This window comes from Scyliorhinus canicula, chromosome 20 (assembly GCF_902713615.1).
Source record: "Scyliorhinus canicula chromosome 20, sScyCan1.1, whole genome shotgun sequence".
In the NCBI taxonomy this organism is placed as follows: domain Eukaryota; kingdom Metazoa; phylum Chordata; class Chondrichthyes; order Carcharhiniformes; family Scyliorhinidae; genus Scyliorhinus; species Scyliorhinus canicula.
The window spans coordinates 41332653-41354126 of record NC_052165.1 but is presented as its reverse complement, the minus strand read 5'-3'; positions in this window follow the sequence as shown (position 1 = coordinate 41354126).

Here is a 21474-nt window from a genome sequence, read left to right as displayed (position 1 = left end):
AATGGTACTCCCTGCACTGGTGAGCTGAGCTTGTTAGTGCAGGAAATTAGTCTAAGTGCGGCCTCAGCAAGGCGTTCCTCGCCAAGACCCGAAAAAGAAGCAGAGTCGGTTTAATAGCGGGGCCGTTCTCGGGGCTGGGAAACACCCCACTAAAGGTGCCCAAAACAGGACTCTGGTTTCTTTCCATTAAATTGCAGCCGATAGCTCCATTCTCTCTCCTCAGATCCTGTCAGACCTGCTGAGATTGTCCAGCATTTTCTGTTTTTGTATCAGCACTCTCTCAATACTGACCCTCTGACAATATTCAAGTTTTTGCAGTGGGATTTGAACTAACCACCTCCTAATTCAGAGTGCTCTACGCACTGGGGCATCACTATCACCCACAGTGTAGGACATTAGTTACTACAGGTAATATATTTATTTATTTATTTATTTTATTTATACATTCGAAAATTGTTCAAATTTTTAGTTTTATGGAATTATAATAATTTACGACTATATTGTTTGGTCAATATCACCATATAGTTTGGGACTAAATGGTTACATTTCAGTACAGGAAAGAGGTCACATAACTTATGTTGGTGCCTGCCTGACAAGCCTGGTGGAATTTATTTATTGAAGATGAAAGTGACTCAGAGTGTATTGAGAAACAAGTGGCAGCTATTTACACCTAGGGACAATGACAACTGTTTCTACATCCCCAATGAGAAGACTTTTAGTCTCCTAAGACCCAGAATGATGTTATTCATTTCAATTTGTAAATTGTTGAGCAGGAACCTGTGCATTTGTTTCTAAGAGGAAAGGTCATTTTGATCAGAGATAACTCATTTGCATTTCCACTTGAATAGAAAGCTAATGTGCTTCTTGCTGCCACGGAGAAGGAGAAAGAAGAAGCCATTTTGAGATCAGGTTACAGACTTCCCTATGAACCCAGAAATATCACAAAGGGAAAGGCATGACAGTTTTTGATCTGGTGTGAGATGGAGAGCAAAACGTTAGATATTAACCGGCTATCTTAAACAGAGGGAATTATAACTCCATCGTTCAACATTCAGAATGTGGGTGGGAGCTTCCGCTCAGTTTGAAGACTGAGTTTGTGTGGAGTTAAAACAAGGCTGAAGGATTTGCTGAGCTGGATCTGGAGGGAGAATTCCTAAGACAACTCTCACAGCAGAAGATAGTATTGTGACAGGTTAAGTGCTGGAAGTCACATTTGGGGGTTTTGGCTGTCAGTACAGTAGAAAGAGGCAAATACTGCTCAGTTGCTTGAAGTGTAAGTTGCCGGCACAAATAAAACGTTAGTTAATAGTGTTAAAATGGTCATTGTCACAGTAGAAGTTTTAAAAAGTATATCTTGGGCACAATTCGCGGACTAAGGGGGTCTGATGTGCCCTCCACAACCTTGCACTGGTGCGGGGCAATGAGCTGGAGCTTGGTGATGAGGAACATGTGCCCACCTCGGATGTGAATGATGAGGCAGCGCTGGACCAGCAGGGGCTGAAGGACAAGCCCAGGGAGGAAATGGAGGACCAGAGGGAGGCTGCAGGACAGCTGGCAGTAGCGAGGGTCCGGCAAGCCCCGAGGGCCAGGGAGGCCCTCATACCTGCCCGATTCATTTGGGAAATGACCTGGTCCGTCATCGCTACCTTACGCCCTCCCACCCCCATTTCCCACCCTCTCAGGGTATGTGTTACACTCCAGGAGGACTGGCCTGGAGTGCTGTGTGCTGGGACTGTGATGACGCTGTCAGCGGATCGCTGTCGAGGGCGGGGGAGGGGGTAATGGAAACCCGCTGAGAGCTGAACGCCAATGTTCCTCAATCTATTTCATAGTTTGACCTCTGCCTGTCTGCTGAGTGCTCGCTCGCACGCATCATCTGCACGCGGTGTGCTCGGGGAGTGGGGACGATGCTGGAGAGTTGGGCCAAGGGTTCAGAGGTCAGCCCGCATTGCGGCAGAAATGACAGAGGATTCATACTGGTTGTGCACAAGGGTGTTTATTGTGTTTAACAAGTCCCCACTCTTCCGATGGTGCCGGTTCCAACCCCTGCTATCCCCAGTGATCCTCCCTGTGCTTTTTCCATCACTGGAGGCCAGTCCTCCTGGCCACACTCCCGATGCTCATAGCTGTCACTACCTTGTCCCAGGCAGGACGGGCTGCCCTGTGACTGCCCCTCCAGGACCCTCGGGGGACCAGGATGTCCCTCATTGCCCCGGCTGCGTCTAGGAGCCTCCCCAGATCCTGATCCCCGAATTATGCGGCCGTTTGCCTGGGTGCCATTGTTGCAAACCGGCTGGCGTTGGCTGAGAAAGTGTTGCTTAAATGTTGCTCAACCTTGTTAGCGGGGGGCTGGCAAGCCAGAGAATCAATTGGAGAGCCTTCATTTGTGGTGAGAATCCAATGGGGCCTCATTAATTGGACCAATTAACGTTGAATAACGTTGCCGGCCTCGCTGGGGCGAGTGCCAGGAAGCTTGCAGCAGTTCCCACTTGCTACCGCACTTAGACCGCGATTCTCCAGCAACATTAGCTTGAACGGGTTTGATGAGGTCTTTCCCACAGGCCATTTGGGTGACATCCAGACCTGGATTCACCCACACCTAAGGGCGCAATTTAATGTTTGCGTCAAGCTTGAGCAAGAGCACAGCGAGGCCATTCGACCACTGGACGGTCCACATTGGAGAACCACATCGGGTGTCGATCAGTTTGCGATCTAATTGGCCCACTCTCGTTGGTGAAATCAGAATCCTGCCGGAGCTTGGCAAGAGACCAGTCATTACTACTGAAAGCCAATCTCCAAACAATTAACGGGAGCGACCCCCTACCTAACGACCTCCCGTGATCTAACCGCCTCCCCAGCAAGTGGTCACGCGGACGCTGATTTGAACATCTTTTTAAAAACAGGAAGGTGGCGGAATGGCTGCTACGGGGACCCGAGGAGGTGAGTAACCATCTTCGCTCCCAGGCAATGCTCGGGGGCACTGGTGCTAGGGGGGGGGAGGGGGGGGGGGGGTTAGGGTGGGTAGGCTCATTAAAATAACAGAAAGCTTGAATTCCTCTTTGAACGTTATTAATCAGTGCGGAGATTATAACAAAATAGGAAAGTTGGTGGAATAATGACAAAACCTGAAATCGAATTGATAAGGTTTAATACAGCAAACATCAGCTTCTGCGCCAATCATTGTTGGGAACACTGTGACCTAATTTCTTCCTTTGCCTGCGGCAACGATTTAATTGAAATGGGGAGAAAGGGTGAAGCAGTTGTTATATAACAGTAAAACAGCTGCGGTTCCAGCAGCATCACACACACTGACTGTCAGCTCACTAATGCTTCTGTAATTTGAGTTTAGTTGTCCCTGAGTGAATGCACAAAAATTAGAGCATCGCATAAAAGCAATGTTCTTATTTACAAAAGTACAAGGACTAAGAATAGACATTAAGGATAAAGGGTTCAAAGGGAACCGTGTAATGTGGAGCAGAAAGATTTCAATGTGCCCGGTTGAGGAGCGAAGAGTGAGCAAGTTACAATTTTGGAACAGCTCAGTACAAATAATTGAATGCATTCAATCAGTTTCACTGTTCTTTGTTGTGGAATTGACAATTGTTAATCTGGGATTGTATCAATAAAGCCAAAGGGTGACGGTGGTGTGCTGATAATGTCACTCAACTAATCATCCGGAGGCCCGTGGAAATGTATTGGGTCAGGTGGCACAGCGGCGCAGTGGTTTGCACTACTGCCTCATGGCGTCGAGGACCCAGATTCGATCCTGGCCCCGGGTCAATGTCCGGGTGAAGTTTGCACATCCTCCCCATGTCTGTGTGGGTCTCAGCCCCACAACCCAAAAGATGTGCAAGGTCGGTGGATTGCTCGCGCTAAATTGCCCCTTAGTTGGGAAAAAAAATTGGGTACTCTAAATTTATTTTTTAAAAAGGAAATGCATTGGGGACACGGAATCAAATCCCAAGGCAGCTGGTAGAAATTGCATTCAGTTGATAAATCTGGAGTATGAAGCAAATATCAGTCATGGTGACTGCGTAACAATTATTGATTGTCGTAATAACCCATCTGGTTCAATAATGTCCATTATGGAGGGAAATCTGCCATCCTTACCTGGTTTAGCCTATAAGAGACTCCAGACTCACAGCAATGTGGTTGGCTATGAAATGGCCGAGCAATCCACTCAGTTTAAAGGCATCCACAATAAATGGAGGCTTCACAGGGGAAGAAAATCCACATATGGTATTCGCTAAGAGTGAATGCAGGGATGAGGTGATGGACAGGTGGCTCAGTTAAAAGGACTCTTCCTCCTGATTCATAAGGTTTTAGTCCCATTGCGTCTAAAACTCAATGCCTCATTCCAGTGAGGGATTATTGCACAGTCCTTGGATGAGACATTACAGAGAGAGCCCATCTACTGACTTGGGTGCATGGCAAAGACCCTGTGGCACTACTTTGCAGAGGGTTAAGGGAGATTGTCCCAGCGAATAATCAAAATCAGATGATTTTATCACTGTTGTGGCTTGCTGGGGCCAATCAGGCAGACTCTGGAATTGAATGAGCAGTACTCCAATACATCAGTAGGAATTGACTAAGGCATTTGATCAGCGAACCTTGTTCCCTGGTTGTTCTCAATGTGTGTTTCTTGGTTTGAACAAAACGTTCTACTTGTCTGTTCATAGCACGATGGTACAGTACAGATCTAATATATTGAATACCACTTTCACGAAACTTTCAAATTCTTGGGAGACAAATTAAGACCCGTTATTGCTTACCAATTGCTCAGGGAATCCAAAGCTACTAAAGATTTCTAGCCGCTCAATTGTCTCTTCTGATGAAGTTGACTTAATTATGGCGACATCTGACCACTTTGAATGAGCATCGACCATTACTAAAAACATATGTCCTTCAAAAGGTCCTGAGAAGTTGACGTGCACCCATTGCCAAGCCTCATCCAGCCACTCCCAAGGATGCAGCAGTGCTAACAGTGCCAGCTTTCATACCCTTGCATGTGAAGAACACGTTCCAGTTTCCTCTTCAATTTCCGTGTCCAATCCAGGCCAACAGAAATAACTCCTCGCTATTTCTTTCATGGGCATGTTTCTGCAATGTCCCTCGTGCAATTAACACTCGTCTTCTCAATGCTGGCGAAATGATCACTGAGCCCCCAACATCCTGACTGTGCAGACATCTCCAATCTTCTAGTGGAGTACGGTTTCAAGTCAGGTTTTAGTTCTGAGGTCTTGCCTCATAGTACCATATTGTTAATTTGGAGAGTATCGGATCTCTCCGAGTGTACTTCTTCAGTGGTCCTGAAGTGATAGGTGCACTGTCTACCTGTTCAAAGTAGAAGATACTTCCACGCGAGTAGTTTGACGAACTACTTGCTGATAAACTACTTGGTAGCGGTAATCGTGATATTCAATCTGCATTTCAATGGAGACGATTGTCGATACGTAATGGTATAAACTTGTGCAGATAAAAGCAATGCCCATCTTTTCAATCTACTTGCTGCAAGTGATGGAAGAGTGGTCCAAAAATTGTCATTAATGGCCGATAGTCCCTCATCATTGTGAACTTTCTTCCGTACAGGAATTGGTGGAATCTCTTTACTCCAAAGAAAGTGCCGAAGATTTCCCTTCCGATTTGTGCATAGTTACTTCCAGCTTTGCTCAATGTTCGAGATGCAAGGCAATGGGTTTTCTTCACCTGATGGCATGGTGTGGGATACCACCACTCCAATACCATAAAGAGAAGCATCACACACCAGCTTTAGGGGCAGGGTTGGATCGAAATGTGTAAGGACTTCAGATTTGAGCAATTTGGCTTGCACAAGAGTGTTATTGTATTAATCAGACCTCTTACACTTCTTGCACAACTGGTTATTCAATGGTTTTAAAATGGTTGCCAAATTTGGAACAAACCTTCCATAGTAGTTCAACGATCCGAGGACGGATCGTAACTGGTTAATGCTCTGAGGTGCAAGCACCTCTGTGATAGCCTTGACTTTCGAAGGAGAATTGTGAAAGCCAATGGCATCAATCACATGTCCCAAATACGCAACGGAAACTGCAAGAACTCGCACTATCCCTTGCGCACTCTCAGTCCACTTTCATCCAATCTTTGAAGAGTGGCATCCAATTTCTGAAGATGTTCCTCCGACTTTTCCTACCACTAGATGGTTATGCAGATAGCCCTGGACTCTGCCTAATCCACTCAGGATCTCATCCATTGCTCTTTGAAACAATGCCAGAGCTGAGGTGATACCAAACGGTAATCTTCAGAACCGAAACAAACCTTTAAGTGTCACAATTGTCAGAGAGAGGTTCCTGTGACTTCTGGCTGGATCGAGATTTGGATTTGGAGTTAGAATTATTGTCATGTGTACCGAGGGACAGGGAAAAGTATTGTTCTGTGTACAGTACAGACAGATTGTTCCATACATGAAAAAACATATGACATATAATAGATACACAATGTAAATACATAGACTCAGATATCCGGTGAATCATACAGACTGTAGTACTATACAGTAGAGAAGATGTGTGGAGAGATCAGTTCAGTCCATAAGAGGATCATTCAGGAGTCTGGTAACAGCGGGGAAGAAGCTGTTTTTGAATCTGTTAGTGCATGTCAGACTTTTGTATCTTCTGCCGATGGAAGAGGTTGGAAGAGAGACTAACTCAGGTGGGAGGGGCCTTTGATTATGCTGTCCGCTTTCCCAAGGCAACAGGAGGTGTAGACAGTCAATGGATGGGAGGGCAGTTCACGTGATGGACTAGTGCGTACAATACTTCACTTCCTGAAGTCAATGACCAGCTTCTTTGTCTTGCTGACATTGAGGGAGAGATTGTTCTCGTTATATCATGCCACTAGGTTCTCTAACTCACTACTGTCCTTTGACTCATCGTTGTTCGTGATCCAACCCACTACGGTTGTAACATCAGCAAACTTGTAGATGGAGTTGGAGCCAAATTTTGCCACACAGTTGCGTGTGTGTAGGGAGTATAGGTCTACGTTCATCTGTAAGTGTGCCCGGCTCAGGTCGATTTTGCTAAAACGTTGGCCTCAAGCCAATCCCGCAAACAGCTCATCAATTTGAGCTGGTTAATATTGTTCTGCCCAACACTGGATTGAGGGTGACTTTGAAGTCTCTGCAAATCCATACAGATCCTTACAACTGGTACTATTGCTGTAGCACATTCACTAATACTGGCTGGATCCAAAACACCCATCTTCATCGGTTGTTCCAAGTCAGGCAAGGGTACCGACCTTGCCTTCAAACATTTTGCTTGGCTTCCTTCTATAATCTTTAATTTACCTGTGATATCTTTCATACTCCCCAGTTCTTCATCAAACGCAACAATATGCTACTTTCAAGATTTGTAAGGCCTGATTCTTCATTCGTCATCACATTGACTTCGGTCCAGTTCAGTCGAATCATTTCTAACGATGTTTGACCCATCAGTGCTGGATAATTTCCCTTTACTACATGTAAAGATAAATCTGCTGTTAACTCATTCAGTTGCACAGCTCCATCAATGCAGCCCTTCAATGAAACCACTTCAATTCTATTCTTGAAGTTTTCAAGGCAATGTGTCTGAGTTTTTCCTTCTAGACTGTCTCCGGCACCAGAGAGAGACAGCTGCCCCAGAGCTGACTTCCACCCTTATTGGCTGTCCATCCAGCAGTGAAGTGACCCAGTATCTACTCATAACACCAACTATGGCCAGCACAGTCAGGCCACCAGTGTGTGTGTACAGGTGTGAAATGGGTTGGAATTCTCGAAGGATTATTTTTCGATGCACAATGGTTAGCACTGCTGCCTCACAGCTCCAGAGTCCCAGGTTCAATTCCGGATTCGGTTTACTGTCTGCGTGGAGTCTGCACTTTCTCCCCGTGTCTGCGTGGGTTTCCTCCCGGTGCTCCGGTTTCTCCCACTGTCCAAAATTGTGCAGATTAGGCAGATTGGCCGTGCCAAATTGCCCTTAGTGTCCAAATGTTAGGTGTGTTACTGGGTTACGGGGATAGGGTGGTGTAGGCTTGGGTAGGATGCTCTTTCCAGGGGCCGGTGCAGACTCAATGGGTCTAATGGCCTCCTTCTGCGCTGTAACTTCTATGACTCTATGGTTTCACCCTCACCCAGGGAGGCAAGGCGGAGCTGTAGGCCTGCCTGAGGTGCTGGCACCTTGGATTACCACAGGGTTCCTGCCTCCAGGGACTTAAATATCTCCATGTCATGTTGTAAAACAAGGGAAAATCCCAGTTGGTCTTGTTTAATTGCGTTTAACAGGCACTCAAGGCAAAGTGGTTACCCACCTCATCGGGACAGTTAGTTCTGCTGGGCCAGAACCTGCCTCAGTAACAGTGGCCTGCAGCGGGAAGGTTGTTGGGAAATCAGTGAGGGCACAGGCACTGATTCTTTCAGACTCCCTTCCCAACACCCACTCCCCTCAGTTTCTACCCATCTGCCCTCCTTGGGGCCAGGACGTTCAGCTGTCTTGAGTGAGTCAAACAGTACCCAATCCAAGATGGCAATCTTTCTGCGTGGTCGCCTATCCTCCAGATCCCTGTGTCTTTGTGACTGACACAGGACATTTCACACCTGACAAGATGATAAATATCTGCGTCCAACACAAAAATGTTCAGTGTTTGAATCATAAATATTTATTTGTGATACATGGGGCTCTCTGCCAATTTGTCAGAAGTCCTCAGTCCACACAGCTCGTCATGCCACAGCCACGTTTGACAGCAGCATTCAAAGTGGCTGGAATCCAAATTGAAAAGTCACTCAGAGTCTTGAGTGCTGAAGTCACATTGGGATAAGGAGTACCTTTGGACAGGTTAAATCCTGCTGTGATGAAACTGCCCTGAGATTCATCAACATCAAAGAGTTTGTATTTGTACCACGCCTTTCACAACCCAAAGCGGTCACAGCCAATGACGTGAATTCATTGCTGTGATGGAGGAAAACACAGCACCCACTTGGCACACAGCAAGATCCCACGATCAGCAATGCAATAGTGCCCAGGTCATCATTTTGATGGAGAGAGAGAAAAAGAGTTAATGTTCTGAGTCCAATATGGCTCTTCTTCAGATAAGAAGAATATTCAACTCAACTTCCGGTTGCGGCTATGCGGAGCTAAGCCGCACGTTCGGCAGCTCCAGCTTTAATAGGACTTGTGGGCTCTTTTAAGGGCCCCAAACGGCGCTGATTCGATGATTCCCCGTGGATAAAGGGGCCTGGAGCAAAACCCCTCGGGATTTATGGTGCGGACTCAGAGTGGGGCAAGGAGAAAAACGGCAGTAGTTCCCCTGGAAAAGCAGGGGGAAGGTGGACAAAATGGCAGCCGGTGGAGCCCCTGAGGAGTGGAGGCAGTGGGCGGAGGAGCAGCAGGCGGCCCTTCTGCGCTATTTTACGGAGCTGAAAGGGGAGTTGTTGGAATCCCTGAAGATGACGACTAATAAGCTGCTAGAGACCCAGACAACCCAGGGTGCAGCGATACTTGAGTTGCAGCAGAAGGCCTCTGAGCGCGAGGAGGAGGTTTCGGCCCTCGTGGGGAAGGTGGAGATACACGAGGCGCTTCATAAAAAGTGGCAAGATCGGTTCGAGGAGGTGGAGCTTCAGTCACGGAGGAAGAACCTGCGGATCCTGGGCCTCGAGGAGGGGTTGGAGGGGTCGGACCTGTCGGCCTATGTGGCCGTGATGTTGAACTCGCTGGTGGGGGCAGGATCCTTCCATCTGCCCCTGGGGCTGGAGGGGGCACACTGAGTACTGGCCAAGCGGCCTAAGGCGAATGAACCCCCGCGGGCGGTGCTGGTGCGGTTCCATCGGTTCAGTGTCAGGGAGTGTGTGCTGCGATGGGCCAAGAAGGTGAGGAGTAGTAAGTGGGAGTATTCGGTAGTGCGTATCAACCAGGACTGGAGTGCGGAGGTGGCCAAGCGGAGAGCCGGGTTTAACCGGACGAAGGCAGTGCTCCATGGAAAGCAGGTGAAGTCCGGCATGTTGCCGCCTGCGCGCCTGTGGGTCACCTACAAGGACCGGCATCACTACTTTGAGTCCCCGGAGGAAGCGTGGGCCTTTGTGCAGGCTGAAAAGCTGGACTCAAACTAGAGATTGGGGGCTGTGGGAGTTTTTCTATTTCTGTATCACTGTTTATGCTGTAGCTGGTTATTCTGTTTGTGGGACGATGTGGGTTATGGTTTTGTGTTTTAAGGGGGGTACTGGGGTTTGTGGTTGATCTGTGTCTTTGTTTGTACGGAGTTGGTGGTTGGGTTGGGACTGCGGTTTGGGAGCTGCGTTGGTGGGGTGGGGCAGTGTGAAAGCGCGGGCTTTTCTCTGGTTTCCCGCATTGCGGGACGAGGGGGATGGAGCTGGTGGCGAGGGGCGTGGTTATTAGACCCGTTTTCCCACGCCAAAGCGGTGCCAAGGAGCTGATGCAGGGGAGGAGGGGGGACCTCATATCGGGAGGGGTCGGAGACCCCGGGAGCTGCCGGGGTCAGCAGAAGTCAGCTGGCTCACGAGAGTACTGTGGAGGGAGCGTCGCGGCTAAGAGGGGTCCTAGCCTGGGGGGAGGCGGGGGGGGGGGGGGGGGGGGGGGGGGGGAGATACCGGGATGCTGCTGGATTGACCAGGGAGGGGTTGGTGCGAGTCGGGGGGGGTCGGGGTGAGGTTCTATCGCGGTGGGAAACGGGCCGAATGGGTGCTGGCCAGGGGCGAGCAGTCGATGGCTATGGCTAGTCGGCGGGGGAGGAGGGCGGGGTGCCCCCTGATCCGGCTGATTACGTAGAACGTGAGGGGGTTGAATGGGCCGGTTAAGCGGGCCCGGGTGTTTTCGCATCTGAAGGGGCTGAAGGCGGACGTGGCCATGCTCCAGGAGACCCACCTGAAGGTGGCGGACCTGGTCCGTCTGAGGAAGGGGTGGGTGGGGCAGGTTTTCCATTCAGGGCTCGACTCGAAGAACCGGGGGGGGTGGCGATCCTGGTGGGGAAGAGGGTGGAGTTTGAGGCGTCTAAGGTTGTGGCTGATAGTGGCGGCAGATATGTGATGGTGAGCGGTAAGCTGCAGGGGGAGAGGGTGGTGTTGGTAAATGTGTACGCCCCAAATTGGGATGATGCTGGTTTCATGAGGAGTATGTTGGGCCGTATTCCTGGCCTGGAGGTGGGGGGCTTGATCATGGGGGGGGACTTCAATACGGTGCTGGATCCCCCACTGGACCGGTCTAGTTCAAGGACAGTCAGGAGGCCGGCGGCGGCCAAGGTGTTGAGGGGGTTTATGGACCAGATGGGAGGAGTGGATCCCTGGAGGTTCGGGAGGCCGAGGGCTCGGGAGTACTCTTTTTTTTCCCATGTGCACAGGGTTTATTCCCGCATTGATTTCTTTGTTTTGAGTAGGGGACTGGTCCCGAGGGTGGAGGAGGCCGAGTATTCGGCTATTGCGATTTCGGACCATGCTCCGCATTGGGTGGATCTGGAGATGGGGGAGGCGCGGGACCAGCGCCCGCTTTGGCGTCTGGACGTGGGGTTGTTGGCTGATGAGGAGGTGTGTAGGAGGGTTCGGGGATGTATCGAGAGGTACCTCGAGGTCAATGATACTGGGGAGGTCCAGGTGGGGATGGTGTGGGAGGCTCTGAAGGCAGTGATTAGGGGGGAGCTGATATCCATCCGAGCCCATAGGGAGAGGGGGGAGAGGAGGGAGAGGGAGAGACTGGTGGAGGAGCTGTTGAGTGTGGATAGGAGGTACGCAGAGGCCCCGGAGGAGGGATTGCTGGGGGAGCGGCCTAGCTTGCAGGCCAAGTTTGATTTATTGACCACCAGAAAGGCGGAGACACAGTGGAGGAAGGCGCAGGGAGCGGTCTATGAGTATGGAGAGAAGGCGAGCAGGATGCCGGCGCATCAGCTTCGTAAGCGAGACGAGGCTAGGGAGATTGGTGGAGTGAAGGATAGGGGTGGGAATGTGGTGCGGCAGGGGGCAGAGGTCAATGAGGTCTTTAGGGACTTCTATAGGGAACTGTACCGGTCAGAGCCGCCGGCGGTGGGAGGGGGAATGGAGAGTTTTTTGGACAGGCTGCGATTTCCAAGGGTGCAGGAGGAGCAGGTGGAGGGACTGGGGGCGCCGATCGAGTTGGAGGAGCTGGTCAGTGGGATTGGCCACATGCAGTCGGGGAAGGCGCCGGGACCGGATGGGTTCCCGGTTGAATTTTATAAGAAATACGCAGACCTGCTGGGCCCCCTGTTGGTTAGGACTTTTAACGAGGCATGGGAGGGGGGTGTTTTGCCCCCGACGATGTCTCGGGCGCTAATCTCCCTGATCCTGAAGCCTGATAAGGACCCCTTGCAGTGCGGATCATACAGACCGATTTCACTGCTGAATGTAGATGCCAAGTTGCTGGCGAAGATCTTGGCCACTAGAATAGAGGACTGGGTGCCGGGGGTGGTACATGAAGATCAGACGGGTTTTGTGAAGGGGAGGCAGCTGAACACTAACGTGCGAAGGAGAGGCGGAGATTGTGGTGGCATTGGATGCGGAGAAGGCCTTTGACAGGGTTGAGTGGGGGTACTTGTGGGAGGTGTTCGCGTTTGGAGTGGGGTTTATTAAATGGGTGAGTTTGCTGTACGAGGCCCCGATGGCGAGTGTAACGACAAATGGGAGGAGGTCCGAGTACTTCAGGCTCCACCGTGGGACGAGGCAGGAGTGCCCCCTGTCCCCCTTGCTTTTTGCGTTGGCAATTGAGCCTCTTGCCATGGCTCTCAGGGAGTCGAGGAGGTGGAGGGGTTTGGTGCGAGGTGGGGAGGAGCACCGAGTGTCGCTGTATGTGGACAACTTGCTGTTGTATGTAGCAGACCCGGTGGGGGGAATGCCGGAGGTGATGGAGATTCTTGCTGAGTTCGGGAGTTTCTTGGGATATAAATTGAACCTGGGCAAGAGTGAGCTGTTTGACGTACACCCGGGAGATCAGGAGGAGGGGATTGGTAGGCTCCGGCTAAAGAGGGCAGTGAGGAGTTTTAGGTACCTGGGGGTTCAGGTGGCTAGGAGCTGGGGGACTCTGCACAAACTCAATTTTACTAGATTGGTGGAGCAGATGGAGGAGGAATTTAAAAGGTGGGACATGCTGCCGTTGTCGTTGGCGGGTAGAGTACAGTCCGTTAAAATGACGGTGCTCCCGTGGTTTTTGTTTTTGTTTCAGTGCCTCCCCATTTTCGTTCCGACGGCCTTTTTTAGGAGGGTGAACAGCAGCATTCTGGGATTTGTATGGACGCACAGGACTCCGAAGGTAAGGAGGGTTTTTTGGAGCGGGGCAGGGATAGAGGAGGGCTGGCGCTGCCCAACCTCTCTGGGTACTAATGGGCGGCTAACGTCTCGATGGTACGTAAGTGGGTAATGGATGGGGAGGGGGCAGCATGGAAATGGATGGTGATGGTGTCCTGTGGAGGCACGAGACTGAAGGCACTAGTAACGGCACCACTGCCGCTCCCTCCAACGAGGTACACTACGAGCCCGGTGGTGGCGGCTACCCTCAAAATTTGGGGGCAGTGGAGGCGACACAGGGGGGAAGTGGGGGGCTCGGTGGAGGCCCCGCTGCGGGGGAACCACCGGTTTATCCCAGGGAACATTGATGGCGGGTTCCTGGGGTGGCACAGGGCGGGCATTAGGAAGTTGGGAGACCTGTTCATTGACGGGAGGTTCGCGAGCCTTGGTGAACTGGAGGAGAAGTTTGAGCTCTGCCCGGGGAATATGTTCAGGTACCTTCAGGTCAAGGCGTTTGCTAGGCGGCAGGTGGAGAGGTTCGCTTTGCTGCCCCCGCGGGGGGTAAGGGATAGGGTGCTTTCGGGGGTGTGGGTCGGGGATGGGAAGGTGTCTGACATCTACCAGGGGCTGGTTTAGCTCACTCGGCTAAATCGTTGGCTTTTAAAGCAGACCAGGCAGGCCAGCAGCACGGTTCGATTCCCGTACCAGCCTCCCCGGACAGGCGCCGGAATGTGGCGACTAGGGGCTTTTCACAGTAACTTCATTGAAGCCTACTCGTGACAATAAGCGATTTTCATTTCATTTCATTAATGCAGGAGGTGGGGGAGGCGTCGGTAGAGGAGCTGAAGGCTAAGTGGGAGGTGGAGCTGGGGGAGCAGATTGAGGAGGGGACATGGGCGGACGCCTTGGAGAGGGTGAACTCCTCCTCTTCATGTGCGAGGCTTAGTCTCATCCAGTTCAAGGTGCTGCACCGGGCCCACATGTCCGGATCTAGGAAGAGTAGGTTCTTTGGGGGCGAAGACAGGTGTGTCAGGTGTTCGGGGAGTCCAGCGAACCATGCCCATATGTTCTGGGCATGCCCGGCACTGGAGGAGTTCTGGAAGGGGGTGGCGAGGACGGTGTCGAGGGTGGTGGGATCCAGGGTCAAGCCAGACTGGGGACTCGCGATATTTGGGGTTGGGGTGGAGCCGGGAGTGCAGGAGGCGAAAGAGGCCGATGTTTTGGCCTTTGCGTCCCTAGTAGCCCGGCGGAGGATCTTGCTGCAGTGGAAAGGTGCGAGACCTCCGAGCGTGGAGACCTGGATTAATGACATGGCGGGATTTATTCAGCTGGAGAGGGTCAAATTCACCCTGAGGGGGTCGGTACAAGGGTTCTTTAGGAGGTGGCAGCCTTTCCTCGACTTTCTGGCTCAACGATAAGGTACTAGGTCAGCAGCAGCAACCCGGGGGGGGGGGTTGTTATATGCGTTGTTACGGGTGCCGGGAGGTATTATTGTTATTATTGTTCGGTTGATATATATTTTTCAAAAAATTCCAATTAAAAAAAATTTTTTTTTTTAAAAGAAGAATATTCAACTTGAAATGTTAACGCTGTTTCTCTCTCTCTCCACAGAGGCTGCCAACCCTGCTGCAATTCTCCGGCATTTTCTGTTTTTATTTCAGATTGCCGGCACCCACAACATTGAGCTACTGTTTCAGTGTTTTATAATGATTTGGTTGAGGGATACAAACCTCCCAAGGAAGAGATAGAGCTTTGGTTGAACAATTCATATAAAAGATTACGGCGGGGATTCTCCGAGCCCGCGCCGGTTCGGAGAATCGCGGGTCACGCCGAAAATTCCCGCCACGCCGCTCCGGAGCCGACACGCGATTCCCGGTGTGGTTCACATATGGTACCGCCCAGCGAGCGCTCGGACCCGCGGCCGTGGCCGCGGTGGCCGACCTGGTGGGGTGGCGGGGGGATGAGACTCCGGGGGGGCCTCCACGACGGCCAGGCCCACGATCAGGGGCTACCGATAGGTGGGCGTGCGCGATCCGGAGAGGCCTATTTTCTTCCGTGTGGGCCCACTGTGTCCCTACGCCATGCTGCATGGCGCCGGCGTGGAAACGGCCACCACGCGCATGCACCGACACGTGCCGGCAGTGCAGGGCTGCATATCAGCGCCGGAGCTGCGTGGAGCACTCCAACGCTGCGCTGCCCCCCTGTGCGCCACTGAATTGCTGGGCCAAGAGGCCTGTTGACACCTGCGTGAAACACTCCGGTGTTTACACCGGTGTCAACACTTAGCCGGGATTTGGGAGAATCCCAGCCTATGACTCTACACTTCAAGACTGACCCTCTGACAGTGCAGCACTCCCTCAGTACTGACCCTCTGACAGAGCAGCACTCCCTCAGTACTGACCCTCTGACAGAGCAGCACTCCCTCAGTCCTGAACCTCTGACAGAGCAGCACCCCTCAGTACTGACCCTCTGACAGTGCAGCACTCCCTCAGTACTGACCCTCTGACAGTGCAGCCCTCCCTCAGTACTGACCCTCTGACAGTGCAGCGCTCCCTCAGTACTAACCCTCTGACAGTGCAGCACTCCCTCAGTACTGACCCTCTGACAGAGCAGCACTCCCTCAGTACTGACCCTCTGACAGTGCAGCACTCCCTCAGTACTGACCCTCTGACAGTGCAGCACTCTCTCAGTACTGACCCTCCGACACTGCAGCACTCCCCCAGGACTGACCTCCCGACAGTGCAGCACACCCTCATTCCTGAGGCTAGTCTTGAGGCGTTGTTTGCTTTGTTTAAAACATGAACTGGGAGGTATCCTGGTTTCAGTTGTTTCATGTTTCCATTGCCTGTTGGAAATGTTGAAGCTGCAGTTCCTCCACAGCTGTCACTAGGCAGACACTGTCACCTAGTGGTTGGAACATCGCTTCACACATCTGCAACAAAAGCCAAGCCAAAGCTCTGCAAGTTGGAGAAGCTAACAGCCCAGAAGATGTCAGCCCACCTTGTCTATATTGACAGAGAAGTATCCAGCCTAATTTAGAGTCCTAGGTTCCAGCAGCTCAATTGCTGCCCAGGTACTTTGTAAATATTAGAGAGATTTTAGGCAGTGAGTTCTAGACAAATACCACCCTAGAACCATAGAACCATTGAAATATCTGCTAAAATATCTGCACCTGCCTGCAACTCGGGTCCGACACACCGAAAATGGCCTCACGGGGACCAGGCTCCACATCCATGTGCAAAACCCCCGAGATAGTGCTGAATACCTCCCTCCAATACCTTTCCAGCTTTGGGCAGGACCAAAACATGCGAAAGTGGTTTGTAGGGGCCCTCCCACATCACTCACAAACATCTTCCCCCCCCCTCAAACAACCAGCTCATCTTTGATTTTGTGAGGTGCACCCTATACCCAACATTCAATTATATCAGTCCCAACCTAACGCACGAGGATGAGGCGTTCACCTTTCGCAGCACCTCACACCGCAGCCCCTCTTCCATTGCCCCCCCCAGCTCTTCCTCCCATTTCACCTTTACCCCCTCCATGGACACCTATCCTCCTCCAGGATCTACCCATAAATCACCGATACAATCCTCTTCGCCAACATCCCTGCTGATAATAACACCTCCAAGAGCGAGGAGGCCAGTGTTATCGGGAAGGTCGGGAAAACCTTCCTTGCAAAATCTTGAACCTGCAGGTACCTAATCCCTCCTCCTGTACCAACTCGTACTTCCCTCCCAGCTCCTCCAAGCTTGTAAATCATCCCCCAAGAAACAGATCTTTCATTTCCTTAATCCCCTCTCCTCCCATCTCGATCCTCCCCAGCTCGAACCCATGATTCCCCCTAATCGGCATCTTCCTTGACCCGGCCCCCAGCTGAAAGTGCTGCCTAAACTGCCTCCAGATCTTCAAAGTGACCACACGATTCCCCGAATACTTCGGAAGTGGCACCATTGCCAGCGCTCACAACCCCGTTCCCCTACACGATCACTCCTCCATTTTAACCCATCGGAACGCCCCCACACCTTAATCCAGCTCCGCACCTTCTCCGCATTCGCCGTCCTCCACCCCCCCCCCCCCACCCTGTCCACCACCACCACTTGTCACCCTCTCTGCAAGACCACCCTCCTAACACTGGCCAACCTCTCCCTCCCCCCACCAAATAAATGAGATGTCCAATTTGTCCACCTGCTTGAAGAAAGATTTTGGTAGAAGACCGGCAGGCACTGAAATAGGAACAGAAATCGTGGTAACAATTCATTTTAACTACCAACGACAGAGGGAGGTTGTGCCTTCTTGCCAAATCATCATTCACCCTCCCCAACAAACTAGTAAAATAATACCTTCGGAGTCCAGCCCAATCCCGCGACACCTGCACCCCACATACTTAAAATGGGTAACTGCCAGACAAAATGGCAACCCCGTCCCCCTGATGGCGAAAGGCTCTATAGCCAATGCAAACAACAGGGGGACATAGGACATTCCTGCCTCATACCCCGGTGCAGCGCAAAGTACCACAACTTCATATTATTAGTGCGAACACTCACCATCAGCTCCCAATACAGCAGCCGTTCACATGTCGCGAACCTCGGTCTGATTCCAAATCTTTCTAAGACCGTCATGAAATAACCCCACTCTATCTGATCAAACACCTTCTCTGCGACCAAAGACACTACCTCCTCCGTCTCCTTTCTCTCTGCTGACGATATGATCACATTTAACAACCCACTCACATTCGTAAACAGCTGCCTTCCCTTCACGAACCCCATCTGATCTTCTCCTATTAACCTCGGAAGACACCCCTCCAACCTTGCCACCACCCTTTGCCAATATCTTGGCATCTACATTCGGCAGGGATATGGGTTATAAGACCCACACTCCACCGAGCCCATATTCTTCTTTAACAGCGAGGAAGTCAAAACCTGCCCCAACGTCTGTGGCAAGACCCCCCCCACCCCTATCTATCGCCTCCTCAAACATTCCCACCATTAGCGACGCCAGCGTTTCTTTAATTTTCATGTACTTAATGATCTGTTGAGCTGTTTGCAGAAAAAACTTTTTTCTGGGTCTTCGACATTGCCCTCCTTGCTTATGGCTTCCTGCACCAGCTTAATTCAAAACTGCTCCTGGAACTGGGCATTAAACTCCAAAAACCAGAGCCTCAAGCAGGAGCCACCCAACGTGCAACTTCCACATACATGCCGTCACTGGCTGTCCAGGCCATCTGTCTTTTATCCTTAAGGTTGATACATCTTTTTGGAACCTCACAGCTATAAATTAATATCTAACACATTTCTCCTTCTCTTTAGTTCTAATGACAAGCCAAACAGACTCAAAATGCTAATTCTGTTTCCTCTCCCAACAGACGCTGCTAGATCTGCTGAGTTTTTCCGCCATTCCGCTATCCATGGTATTTTGATTACTTTAGCATTTGTTAGGAAGCTGCTTTCAGCTTCAGAAAAAGGGAGTGAAACATTCAGCAAGCGGTTGGGAAATTCACAGCTACAACAATTCAGGTAGACTGGAATACTCAAGTTGAAATCTTAAAGCTGCAAAGAGGTTTGTACATGTGTTAGTTATTTTGACCAAATTAAAATCCTAAAGGATGTCGTGAGTCAAGAGACCAGGTTCAAGGAACCGAGAAGAAGAGAACGCAGGAATCCCGAGATCCACGGAAAGACAGACCGACATACATTAAACATATCGTGCCACGCATAGACTAGTGGAATGTTAAGTATCAATCTTTGTTGTTCAATTAACCTAGTTTACCTTTTAAATTAGTGATTGTCCTTTTCGCCAATAAGGTTATATCCTGACAAAAATGTTTGTTACTCCATTATTTGTAACTGAGTTAAAATTGCAACACCACTGCTCTCCTTCAAACATAGTCCTGTGGGATCTTTTATATCCACCTGAGAGGGATATTCACCTTGGCTTGACATCTTACCCAAAAGACGTTAACTTATGCACAAACAGGTGCTGCTGCATTTGCCAACATAACAATCCATTTCTTCTAAGTACAATTTTAAATATCCAAAGAAAGCAAAAATGTTGTTCTTTCAAAATGGATCCTGCACCCTTGGCACTTTAGGGTACCCCAGACTGCAGTAGGTCCTTAATAGTAATTGGACATAACTGAAGAACCTCTGTGGAATCTGCACAATTACTGCTCTAATTCAGGGCAGCACGGTGGCGAAGGTGATTAGCACAGTTGCCCCGCGGCGCCGAGATCCCAGGTTCCATCCCAGCTCTGGGTCAATGTCCGTGTGGAGTTTGCACATTCTCCCCATGTTTGCGTGAGTTTCGCCCCCACATCCCAAAGATGTGCAGGGTAGGTGGATTGGCCATGCTAAATTGCCCCTGAATTGGAAAAAATTAATTAGATACACTAAATTTATTTTTAAAAAATGACTGATCTAATTCAGAAGGACACTGACAGAATAGTGAAATGAGCAAGAGCTCGCAGATAGAGCTCGAGGCAAAGAAGTGTCAAGTGATGCACTTAAGCTGGACTAATATGGAAAGGCAGTACACCAGAGTATTGGCATGATTTTGAAGTGTCAATGAATGGCAAGACTTCTGGTCTCAAGATGCACACATCCTTAATGGTTGCACGACAAGTTGATGATGTTGTTATTTGTGTTACTTTCCTTCACAGAATTGTCACGGCTCAAAGGGAGGCCATTTGGCCCATTGTGTCTGCACCGACCCTCCAACCGGATTGTAGGACTTAGTGCCGTTTCCCAGCCTATTCCACATGCCTTTGAACATTGATTTCTCGAATAGAAACATCTAATGCCCTCTTGGAGTACGATTCAGCAAAGACTAAATGTCGTTTATCATTCCATTTAAAGATGTCAGCTTCTGTGAATGATCGTGGGAGGACCAGTACCTCATGTAAGTGCAGGGGTTTTATCACTTGATGCGGCTTGAATGCACTGCATGGTGCACATCTGGAAACCTCCCTTTAAATGTCTGCGCACATGGGAGGCCAGTGATTCCTTCAACCTTTTTCTGGTTGCTTCCAACCTGCTGTGCCTGTGGTGCTGTTGTTGGGTGTAGAATGTCTGAAGCATTGTAGGTTTAGCATCATGTGGGATAAACTTAGAAAGATAATTTGTCAACCAGGGAAGTGCTGTAAAACGTGCTTGTCCATGGGGATGCCAATCTATCGTATTGCCATTGTCTTGTCTGAATCGGGCTTTATACCATCGGCTGTGAGTTAATGACCCACATAATGAACCTGGTTGACCTTGAATCTGCATTTCAGTTTTAAGCTTTAATTGGATGGTCCTGATTCTGGCAAGGGTCAGGCAAAGACATGCATCATGTTCTTGCATAGTACAGCCCCAAACAAGGGTGTCATCACAAGTGATCCCCCAAGGTTGGTCTGTAAAATGTTGCTCCATGCACCACCGGAAGACCTCACTGCCAGCGGAGATCCCACAGCACATACAAAGAAAATTATATCTGACATCAATGTGATAGTTTTGAGGATTCCTCACCTAACAGGATCTGCATCGAGAATGCTGCACACCTTGACGTTTGGCATGTCTGCTATCATCTGTTCCACTGTCTTCATCGGCTTATGTGGTCTGAGTAGCGCTTTGTTCGAGTGCACTGGGTCAATACAGACTGACCCTACCATCGTTTTTAACTGGGCCCATTCCTCGGAGCCACTGGACTCATCTCTCGGAGCTATGACACGTAGTGCTGTCGTCTGATGCAGCTGATTAACTACTTTCTGCTTCATGGCTACTGGTACTCTTCTCGGAGCACAGACTATTAGTGGTACCAAATCTTCTAGTCTCTTGTGGTATTCAACTGGTAGCTTATCAACAGCGTCACAGTTGAAGAGTTCTCTATATGCTGCCATCACTGGAGCTTGGAGTTGTAGAACATACACTTCTTTTTTTTTTTAAATAATTTTTATTGAAAGAGTTTTTCCATACAAACATTTACCCCTACTAATTTTTAAATTATTTACAACACAATCCCTCTAGGCAAATGTCCCTCCCTCGCCCGCCCTCTCGCGCGCACCAGTCCTCCCCCCCCCCCCCCCCCCCAGGCAACCTTAACAAACAAGGCAGCCTACAGTTTCAGACATGAGCAGCGAGCAGACTTGCCCGCGTTACAGTCGTGCATGTCCCCCCACGACCCTTGCTGCCCCCCCCCTCCCCCTCCCCCTCCCCCCCCCCTCCCCCCCCCTCCCCCCCCTCCCTCCCCCCCCT